The sequence below is a fragment of the Nannospalax galili genome, unplaced genomic scaffold (genome assembly GCF_000622305.1).
Source record: "Nannospalax galili isolate Female #2095 unplaced genomic scaffold, S.galili_v1.0 scaffold475, whole genome shotgun sequence".
Taxonomy (NCBI): Eukaryota; Metazoa; Chordata; class Mammalia; order Rodentia; family Spalacidae; genus Nannospalax; species Nannospalax galili.
The window spans coordinates 5,086,245-5,095,282 of NW_008339435.1; the positions used below are offsets into that span (position 1 = coordinate 5,086,245).

At 40.6% G+C, this 9,038-nt stretch overlaps 1 non-coding gene across 1 annotated transcript; it reads left to right on the forward strand.

The window, feature by feature from the left end:
* Positions 1–4,860: 4,860 nt before the first annotated feature.
* Positions 4,861–4,967, forward strand: LOC115070559. Its single transcript, XR_003849716.1, has one exon. It is a non-coding gene; the product is annotated as a U6 spliceosomal RNA (small nuclear RNA).
* Positions 4,968–9,038: the final 4,071 nt, after the last annotated feature.

Genomic DNA, 9,038 nt, shown 5'->3' on the forward strand with positions numbered 1-9,038 from the left:
GTTCTGTATCTTTCTGGTGTCTGTTGTGATGTTTCCCCTTTCATCTCTGATTTTGTTGATTTGGAGGTGCTCTTTCTTTCTTTTGGTGAACTGGGCTAGTGGTCTGTCCATCTTGTTTATCTTTTCAAAGAACCAGCTCTTGAAATTGTTGATTATTTGTACTATTTTCTTTGTTTCAATTTCATTAATTTCTGTACTGATTTTTCTTGTTTCTTCTTGTCTGCTCGGTTTGGGTTTCGTTTGCTGTTGCTTTTCAATTGTGTTGAGTTGCAATGTTAAGTCATTTATTTGTGTTTTTTTCCGATTTTTTGATGTAGGCACTTAGAGCTATAAACTTCCCTCTAAGGACTGCTTTCAGCATGTCCCAGGGGTTTTGTTGTGTTGTATTGTCCTTTTCATTTAATTCCAGGAATACTTTTATTTCTTTCTTAATTTCTGTTTTGACCCATTCATCATTCAGGAGTGCGTTGTTTAATCTCCATGTGTTCATGTGGTCATTAGGGCTTCTTTGGGTGTTGATTGTAAGCTTTTCTGCATCGTGGTCTGATAGAATGCATGGAATTATTTCAATCTTTTTGTATTTGTTGAGGTTTGTTTTGTGCCCCAGTATATGGTCAATTTTGGAGAAGGTTCCATGGGGTGCTGAATAGAAAGTATGTCCTTTTGTGCTTGGGTGGAATACTTAGTAGATGTCTGTTAAGTCTGTTTGATATATGGCATTCTTTAATTCAGATGTCTCTCTGTTAACTCTCTGCCCTGTTGACCTATAATGGATATAGTGGGGTATTGATGTCACCTACTATTAATGAGTTGGGGTTAATCTGGGTCTTAAAGTCCTGTAGTATTGTTTTTATGAAGTTGGGTGCACCAGAGTTTGGTGAATATATGTTCATGATTGTAATATTTCCTTGATTCTTTGTTCCTTTGATCAACATGAAGTGGCCCTCTTTGTCTCTACCAATGAGTTTTAGCTTAAAGCCTATTTTGTCAAATATTAGAATTGCTATGCCTGCTTTTTTACTTTGATATAGTGTCTGTCCTTGAAAGTGAGATGAGTTTCTTGCAGACAACAAAAAGATGGGTTCTGTTTCTTAATCCATTCACATAGTCTGTGTCTTTTGATTGGGGAGTTCAGTCCATTAATATTTAAAGTTATTAATGAAAGATGTGTATTGAATCCTGTCATTTTTTTTTCTGTTTACATTCTTGATATAGCTGTACTTTTCCACAGTTATACCTTCATTGGATTTCTTTCCACAATCCCTTGGGATAGTCGTTCCTTTCTTCAGCTCTTTGTATTGCTTCTCTGAAGGGCTCGTTTTGTGGACATGAATTCCTTCAGCCTATTTATGTCATGGAAGTATTTATGTCATGGAAGATTTTTCTTTCCCCTTTGACTCTAATAGACTTTTTGGCTGGGTATAGTAATCTATAGTAATATAGTAATATAGTAAACTATATGCTTCTTGTATTTGTATGTGCATGTCTTTCTTTAATTTTGGGAAATTTTCTTCTACGATTCTGTTGAAGATCTGGTCCATGCCATTAGCTTGGGATTCTTCTCCTTGTATGCCTATGATTCGTAAGTTTGGTCTTTTTATGGTGTCACACAATTCCTGTATTTTCCATTCTTGTGATTTCTTAACTTCTTCATAATCTTTGCTTGTGGGGTCTAGTTTGTCCACTTTATCCTCCAGTGTTGATATTCTGTTTTCCATTTCATTCATTCTAGAGGTGAGGCTTTCCCCTGTTGTTTCAAGTTGGCTCATTGAGTTTTGCACTTCCTCCTTCATTTCTGCTTGAGTTTTCTTCAACATTTCTATCTCTTTTGTGAATTCATTAAGAAGTTTATCCTTATCTTCTTTTAGTTCTTTGATTTGTTTGCTTGTGTGCCTTCAGTTCTTTGATTTCTTTTTTTGTTGTAGTTCTTTAAATTCACTGAATTCTTTTATCATGTTTATAATTGTTGTTTTGAGTTCCATGTCCTGCATTATCTCTAGGAGGTTCTCATTGTACTCCTCTAGAGGACTATTGGTATTTGGTGGGGATATGTTATTTTTTTTTTCATGTTACTATTTTTTCTGGGGGGTTCTCATTGTACTCCTCTGGAGGACTATTGGTATTTGGTGGCGATATGTTATTTTGGTTTTTCGTGTTACTCTTTTTTCTCTGTGATTTTGACATGTGAATTTCTTTTGTAGTTTTTGGTTCTTGTGTGAGACTCTACCCTTCAAGTTTAGGTCTGCTTCTTTTTGTGAACTTTTGTGTCTTTGTGGTTTACTTTTTGGGCATGAAAAGCTGGTTCATCTAAGCTTCTGGCTCTCTCTTTTGATTTTATATTGGTGTGGCCAGATTGCTTTTGTCTTCAGGAGTTCCCACAGAGGCCCAATTTAGATGAGGGTCAAATGTTTTCAGGCTTTCTCCTAAGGTCTGGATCCCTCCAGGAACGATTTTGGCTTCAGGAATTTGGGGGTTGGACTGGCCTGGGAGCCTGACCCAGGAAAGATGCTGGTCTAGGGCAGCTGGTGGCCATGTCACCCAGAGATGCAAAGGCAGATGGGGTGGTAAGAGGCCCCAAGGACTCCTGGGGACTGCATTGAGGAGCTGGGTTGGTCTGGATACAAAGGATCAGGAAGAGAAAAGGTCAGCTCAGGCGTCCCAGAAAGAGGCTGGCAGGTGGTGCAGACCCAGGGAAGCAGATGGGGGTGAGGGCCAGACCAGGCCCAGAAGCAGTGCTCCTGGGGCCCAGAGAAGGCACTATGTTGGTCTGGATGAAAAGGGTCAGGAAGCAGTATTGGTTCCCCAGGTGTCTGGGGCCCCAAGACAAGGAATGGGGCAGGGCCCAAACTCGGAGGAGAGAATGGCAGGGGAGATGGGAGGGTGAATGGGGCTGGGGGAGTCAAGGCATGGAAGGCGTAATGGACTTACCCCAGAGAGAGGCCTGCTGGTAGGAAAGAGGCCTGCGGTGGGTCTTTCAGGCCCAGGGAAGCAGAAGGCCAAATAAATATTTTTAACAAGCATTTTCAATTGAATTTTTATGATTTTCATACAATTTGATGGTATTTAGAGCTCTTCCACATCTACACATCTGCTTGTTGCCCCCTCCCAATTTAATGTACTCTTATTATACATATAATAAGGCCTATAGAGTCTAATTTGTGTCCCCAAATATCATTCAATGTGGGTCCAACCACTGGGGCCTGGTTTACCTACCAAGAGTCCCATCCTTGAAAGAAACTGTCTCTCCTCTCCCAGCAGCCACCAGTTACCCAAATTCCCTTAGGTTGGGTTAGGGGTTTTTACCTACTTCCCCATGTCTAGACTGGAATGAGACTTGTGCATGCTGTCACCATTGCTGTGAGTTCATGTGAGTAACTTCTCAGCTGTCTAGACACTGTCTCCTTGTATCATCTACCACCTCTGGCTCTCACAATCTTTCCCTACCTTTTTCTTGAGCCATGGGAGGCAGAAGTTTGATATAGGTGTGCTACTCAGGGATAAGCACTCTGTAGCCTCTTATTCTCTGCACGTTGACCAGTTGTGGGTTTCTATGTTAATCCTCATCTGCTGCATAAGGAAATTTCTCTGGTGAGTGTTAAGAATGCATTTTCTATGAGTATAATAATAAGTCACTAGGAGTCAGTTTAATATGATAACTATGCAATAGAAAACTGGTATTGCGATCTCCCTTATTTCCTATGACCTGTCTAGCTTCAGGTTCCTAAGTCTAATATCACTGTCAGATATGGGCTCCATTCTAAAAAGTGAACCTTAAATCCAGTTAAAGAGTGGTGGGTTACTCTCATAATATCTGTGCCACTATTGCACCAGGGAACATACCTTGCTAAGTTAGTTGTTGTAGCTCACTGGATTCACAGCTCGGTAAAGGTTGATTATTTTTTTCCTTTTGGTAGCATGCATACCACCTTCTAGCACTCTGAAAGCTAGTCAGCAGAGATGAGGCTCTGAAGTTAGCACCAGCTTTATTTATCCTTGTTTGTTTTACAGTTAATGTATGTAGTATCTTTAAGCAATAAAGCCTTACCATCAAGTTCTAGTGGATACCCAAGAACAGGGGCAATGGCCAGTACTGTTTGAGGGTCTATGGGACCCTTGGTCAATAGCTTCTAGAGTGGGAGTACATACCAGGCATTGAGAATTTTTGTTGTTGTTCTTAGCCCATGATGTTTAGAAGAGGATATGTTCCCCTGTTATAGTGTAATTCCTTTTAATCTCTGTCCTAGTTACTTCCCATTGCTGTAATAAAAGTATGGACCAAAACCAACTTGAGGAGGAAAGGTTTTATTTTATCTTACATCTCCCAGATCACTGAGAACAATCAGGCAAGGAACTCAGAGCAGGAACCTGGAGCACTGACTGTGGAGGTATGCTGCTTGCTGCTTACTGAATTGCTCTCTGGTCTGTGCCCAGACTGCTTTCTTTTTTTTTTTTCTTTTCTCCTTCTTGCTCCTTCCTTCCTTCCTTCCTTCCTTCCTTTCTTCCTTCCTTCCTTCTTTCTTTCTTTCTTTCTTTCTTTCTTTCTTTCTTTCTTTCTTTCTTTCTTTCTTTCTTTCTTTCTTTCTTTCTTTCTTTCTTTCTTTCTTTCTTTCTTTTATTTTTTTTTGAGACAGGATCTCCAGGTAGCACTAGCTGGTCTGGAACTCACTATGTAGACCAGGCTGGCCTCAAACTCACAGAGATCAGCCTGCCTCTGCCTCCCAAGTGCTAGAACTAAAGGTGTACACCACCATGCCCGGCTCCCAACCTGCTTTCTTATACAACACAAGACCCCCTGCCTAGGGTTAGCGCTGTCCACAGTGGCCCTCCCACATTACTCAACGATCAAGAAAATGCCTCACGGTGCTCGCTTTGGCAGCACATATACTAAAATTGGAACGATACAGAGAAGATCAGCATGGCCCCCGTGCAAGGATGGCATGCAAATTCATAAAGTGTTATTTAAAAAAAAAGAAAGAAAAAAGAAAAAAGAAAAAGAAAATGCCTCACAGACATGCTACAGGTCAGTCCAATGGAGGAAATTCCTCAGTTGATGCTCCCTCTACCCAGTTGTCAAGTTGGTAACTAAAGCTATCCAGTACAATCTCTTTTTATAATGTATATACTTTTAAAAGTTTCTATAATGGCAAATTTCCAGATGGCTTCTTCTGAAGGACTTTAATGTTACTTATCCCTCCCCATACTCCCTTCTCTGCCATGGCCGCCCATTCCCCATCCCATTTAACCTTTCCTACTCTAATGTTCCCCTTGTCCCCTTTGTATCACTTGGTGTGTTTTATTACTGAAACAGAATCTATAAAGTGCCATGAGCCAAAACCTATTAGAAGCAGCTGCTATTATTTCATCCAAATAAAGGAGAGACTACATAAATGGAGCTAATACTTGTTTAAATCTTCAGCAATGTTTTCCAGGTGTGAGTCAATGAATCTCACCAACTTGGGAGAAGGCTTCAGTTTGTCACCTTACTGGTTTCTGTGTATTGTTCAACTATTTCTCTAACTTTAGTTTTTGCTGAAAAATAAGAAATCTTACAAGAGGGCTCTAAACATATGCTTCTATACATAGATTGAGTGCAGCATGATTTTAAACATCACTGAAAAATTAAGAAACTTCTTTCATATTTCAGATGCGTGATTTTTTAAAAAATATATTTATGTTTATTTTATGCCCATGAGTGTTATGCCTACATGTATATAAGTGCACCCATGTTGTGCATTGCCCGTAGAGGCCAGAAAAGGGAGTCAAATCCCCTGGAAGTGTAGTTATGGATGTTTGCCACATAGGTGCCAGGATTCAAACCTGGGTCTTTTGCAACAGCAGTCAGTGCTCTTAACCACTGAGCCATCTCTCCAGCCCTGGATACATGATTTTTTAAACTCAGTTCACTGAAGTATAATTTATATACTATAAAATTCACCATTTAATAGTACTCAGCTCTATGAATTTGACAAATGTATGCATACACACAAGCAAATAGTCGATATACAGAAGACTGCCATTGCCTTGACAAGCTCCCCTGAGCTTGGTAGTAGGTTCTTTACCCTGTCCACACCCACCCCGAGGTAGCTAATAATCTGTTTCTAGCCCTGTAGTTTTGCCTTTTCCAGGCGCCATAAAAGACTTTTCAGGTATTTGCTTGAGTTTGGTTTTCAGGGTCTGTTGGCTCACCACCACCTTAACTACAGGGGATCCAGCCCCCTCTTCTGAAGACACACACTCAAGTGCACATCCACACACAGGCATGCACACACATACACATAATTAAAAATAAAATAAATCTTTAAAAATTTACTGTAATGCGTTCTAATATTATCTCCCTGTAATTTTAACACCGCTCTTCCAGCTTTACTGAAGCACAATGTGTACAAAACCTGCAGGTGTTTCACATATACAGTATAATGATTTTGATGGCGTGCACAACCTCACTCCACTCAAAATAGTAAACACATCCACCAGACTTTTTGCAATCCATCTTCCACATGCTCTATCTTCCTCACCCCACAAGAAGTCACTGGTCTACTCTGTGTCACTAGAGAGTACTGTGTGCCTTTGAATTTTGCAGGAATACAGTCAGGGCACATGTCCCTTTTTTGTCTACCTTCTTTTAACTGGTTGTGATTTTGAGATTCCGTCATTCACCAGCTCTTGGCTCATTTTTATTCCTCAGTAATATTCTTTTTATCCTTTCCAGAATTCTTCATTTTATTTGTACATTGGAGTTGTTATTTGGCAACGCGTTCCCTCTGTCTGAAGCACTTCCATTAATGATTATCACAGAGCAAGTTGGTTGGCATCGAGTTTTCTCCCCCATTGTTTTTCTGGAAATGCCCTGGCTTTGTGATGTGAAAGATTTGCCCTGCGAGACATCGAAGTCGGCAGCTGCTTTCACTCTTCTCTAGTCAGGTGAAAGAAGCTCGGTTTCTCTTTGCTGCGTCGCTTTTCGTGAGAGATCTGCCTCTTCTTTGTTCTGTGTGTGTTTCTCATCTGACTTCAAATTTTCAGTTGTTATTACAATTGTTTTGAGTGTGTACACACCATACACACCACAGCACACTTGTAGAGGTCAGAAAGCAACTTGTGGGAGCTAGTTCTCTCCTTCCACCATGTGGGTCAGGGATGAAATTCAGGTGTGTGTATTTGTGCACATAAGTGCAGTGCCCACAGAGGCCAGACTAGGGCACCAGATCCCCAGAAGTTGGAGTTACAGGTGGTTGTGAGCCACGTGACTTAAGTGCAGGGAATCAAACCTGGGTCCTCTGGAAGAGCAATATGCACTCTTAACACCTGAGCCATCTCTCCAAGGCCCCAAAAGACTTTTTGAGAAACAGAGCCTCAAACGACCTTAAGAGTAAAAATAAATGGATTTATTTGGGCCAACTGTATGGTCTTAAACACCCAAAAGGAAAGTATTAAAGATTAAAGTGATCAGTGTATTTCTTTAAGAGTCTATGTGTAGGGGCTAGAGGGACGGCTCAGCAGTTAAGAACACTGTTCTTGCAGAGACCCAGGTTCAAATCCCAGCATCCAACTATCTGTAACTCCAGTTCCAGGGGATCCAACAGTCTCTTCTGTCCTCGGTGGGCATTGCATGACATGGGTAATACACGCATACACATAAAATAAATAAATAAATAAATAAAATATTTTAAAGTGTCCATATGTATAGCTAAAGGCTACATAACAAGAAACAATGCCAGAAAGGTGATACCTTCCACTGAGTTGTTGGCCAGGGTGGCCCAGGAGACTCAGACAGTAACCCAGCATAGAACGGGGAAAATGAGCAGCAGATCCCAATCTTATCTAAAGGAATGTTGGCAACAGATTGCTGCTAGATGAAGAAGAGCTGATCTTCCCAAAACAAGGGACTCTAAATAGGCTGACTAGACTCAGTGGATGGACTTGCACAGGGGAATGGCTAGGGGTGCTGACAACACAGTGGGCAGTAACAGGTATGACAGAGTATATGGGCTCCAGTTGGCCGGGGGGGGGTGGTGGCTATGGGAGGGTGCCATTGGGATGCGGGTATAAAGATGAATAAGATTGTTTGGGATATTTTGTATGAAATACACACAAAAAAATTCTATAAAAAGTTCTATAAGACTAACAAAAAGATTTATTTTTATTTTTAAATTGTGTATGTGTGTCTGTGTGTGCTTCTGTGTGTAGGCTTGTGCACATGCATACAGCGCCTGTAGCGGTCAGAAGACTGTGTTGGATCCCCTGCAGCTGGATCCACTGCAAGAGCAGTGTCCACTCTTAACCATTGAGCTTCATGTCTTCAACAACCCCCCAATGATTCTTCCAAAAGATGTGTGTATGTGGGTGTGTATGTGTATGTTTACACAGAGATAGAATGCCTATCAGTTATTCTGAAAGTTGAAAAATGAAGGAAAAAAATTTTCAAAAGTCTACTAGTTACGTAAGTGTTAATATTGCTAGGTTATCCCATAATACACTAAATATGTTTATATTACTAAATATAGTCTTTAGATGGTGTTATCCAAGCATCTTAATCACATACCACATTAAAAATTTTTAAACACCCTTGTAGCATGTATTTGTATTTGTTTATAAGTTATACATAAGTACTAATGGATTGAGACATTATGACCATATTATCAAGAAGGAACTATCTAGATAGCAATTGGGCTGGAGTGATGGCTCAGTGGGGCAGAACATTTACTTCTCCAGAATGAGGAGCAGCATCCAGATAAAAAGCCAAGCACAGCTGTGTGTGCCCGTAACCCCAGCACTGGTTACAGGTGGATCCTGAGAGCTCTCTGGCCAGCCTGCCTTAGGCAAAACATTAAGGAAAAGTTTGTGTTCCACTGAAGACTCTATCTCAAGGCAATAAAGTGTAATAGAGAAAGTTTCTCCATTTCCTACTCTGGCCCTGTAAACTTCAAAACCAGTAATGCGTGCGCGCACACACACACACACACACACACATTTTTATCAATAATAGAGCATCTAAGAAATTTGTGACAGTGTTAAGCTTAATCACATACAAGTAATTAGAA